The following is a 2683-nucleotide window of genomic DNA, read 5'->3' on the forward strand; positions in this document are numbered from 1 at the left end:
GATTCCACATGAGAGGATGAGAATTTTATGCAGAAGTATCCTGAACTACTCAAGCGTTGAGGACAACACTTTTTTGAAGGAGAGGGGCATGTTGGGTCCCTATAATACTAGTGATTACCCCATTACTATTGTAGTTATACCCCTTATTTATATTGTTGTGCCCCCATTACCCCCATATTGTTATTAATGTGCCCATAGAATCCCTCTATTGTTATTTTTGTGGCTTTATATTATTATTGTTAGGTCGGCTGGATTATATTGTGACTCCATAGACTCCTATATATAGAAAGGAGGTTTTGTCATTTGAATCATCCAAGAATTGTTCATTTATGTAATGTAAAGGAGGTTGCCCCTCGAAGAGGCTGAATTCTAAGGCGTTGATCTATCTTTTCTATCTTTTCTTGAGCTGGTTTCATAACAAGGGTCCTGCACTTTTCTCTCAATTCTCAGGAAGAAGATCTCCCTTAAGTGATGCTTTAGCTCTGGCTATTTACTTTATCTTTTTCTTTCCTCTTTTTTTTTTTTAAACCAGTAGAAAGAGTAGCAATTTCTCTTATATATGTATGTAGGAAATGAGATGAGAAATACACTCTTTCTTTAGTGGTATCTTATACTTGATATTTTGATCATGATTGAGGCTTGGACCCAATTTCCCTCACTCAGAGATTTACGTTTAAATACACAAGAAAATTCTTAAATTGATTATCTCTTCCAAGATATTTTTTAGTCTTCTTTCCCCTAAAACAATGTTTTTATGAGTTAGAACAAGTTCTTCATTACTTCTATAAGCAGCTCCCCCTTAGACCAAGCTAAATTCAACTCATTGTAATCACATGTTACTCCTTTTTCTTCCTTTCCCACACTTTAGTTGGTTTCCTCCTATTGTTTGCATTTCCTTCTGGATGATTTTTTGGTTTTCTTGTAATGTCCTTCATCTTCTATTTAAATTTATTTAGGGTAAATGGGATTTTGCAGTCTTTGACTTTGTGGCAAAAGTTATCACACACATAAAATTTTATGTGCTCAATAAATGCAACAAATAATGTGCGTCCTGTGCTCATATTCTTCCTTACATACATTTTTCATTCAATGGATTTATGTCAATGTCATTGCACAAATAATAGTAACCATAAACTTAAATTGTGTACTGTGTGGATGATTGTTTTCTTTGCTTACTTGCTTGAGGGAACTTTCTTTGATTGTTTGGTTGAGGAAATTTGTCTTCTTGCCGCACCTTATGTTGATTAGTATCAACTTGCTTTCTCTTACAATTTGTTGCTACATGTCCAGGTCCATGGCAAGAAAAACACTTGATATCTTTCCCACGAGCAAAGAATCTCCTTTGAGATCTTCTGAATTTTTTCAACTCGTCTCTAGGAGGAAATTCCCTTTTTACAAAAAATGTTCTCTTTGACTCAATCTTCTCATTTTTATTTTGTTGCTTGCCTTTGTTTTTAATCATGCTGCTAATGGATTCTTGTATATTTAACTTTGAAGTTGTTTTATATTCATTTATGATGGCCTTTATGTTATTGTTCTTCTCTTCTGAGTTCTTCTTGGAGACCTTCTCCTCTTCTAACTCTTTGTGTAATCTACTCTTTTCATCTAATTCATTGTTTTCTAAGACAACTTCAACTTCTAACCATTTACTCTATACTTCTTTCTCCTTCAACTAATTGTTCATAACCTATCCTAATATCCTTGCTTCTTCAAGCTGTGTCTCTAGGCTAACAATTTCTTCCTTGTACTCATGCTCTCTCATCACATATATGCACAATTTTCTTCAGGTCCCCGCTCTTGTCCCTTAGTCTTTCTATTTCAGCCAATGATAAGCCAAGACTAGCTTGATGTTCATTTGTCTTTTATTCATGAGAATCAGGTACATCCACTCATGTAGAGGTTTCATTTAACTAAACACTTTTCTTTTGACAAGGATTTTTCTTCTTCCTCTTTCTCTTTTCTTTTTTTTCTGAGCTGCTACTACTAGTCTATCCTAGATTTATTTTGCAAAATTTAAGTCTCTTTGTGTATCAAGATCTTTATTATGAATATTTTTATACATAGTACATTTTTCCTTAGCATTCCATTATTGTTCTTGCATAGAGGGAGAGTGTTTACAATAGCCATCACATACTAGTTTCCACACAACTGGGTCTATAGGTTATCTGTTCAGATCTTACCTTATCTCTCCATTCATGAAATTTTGTAGCACTTAGAAAGGAAACACTTTGATAGTCCATGAATCAACTAGACCTACATTCAAGTTGTTAGGATTATATAGAAGGAACTGGCTATGATACCAAATGATGAAACCTTAACTAAACTGAGGGGGGGAGGAGGAGGGGGGGGAGGGGTGGGGGGGTGTGTGAATCAGTTAAGTACATTCATGGACAATAATTTGATTTTATTTAAACTCATTAATTGAACTATTAAATGAGAATATTGATACATAATGACCAATAAATTTAATATGCAAATAACAAGTAATAAGTAAACCAAAAACATCACAGCAACAAATAAAATAAACACATATGGACACAGGATATAAGTGGAAACCCATAAAGGGAGAAAACCACGATTTTTTTTTATGTTGTGATGTAAAGGAAAGCTCTTACTCCCTTATTACATATTCTCTTTTGTAGGCTTCAACTTACAGGAGGCCATTGCCTCAATCTTTATGCAA

The sequence above is a fragment of the Pinus tabuliformis genome, chromosome 8 (genome assembly GCF_031772625.1).
Source record: "Pinus tabuliformis cultivar Carrire ecotype Pingquan chromosome 8, CPIR1, whole genome shotgun sequence".
Taxonomy (NCBI): Eukaryota; Viridiplantae; Streptophyta; class Pinopsida; order Pinales; family Pinaceae; genus Pinus; species Pinus tabuliformis.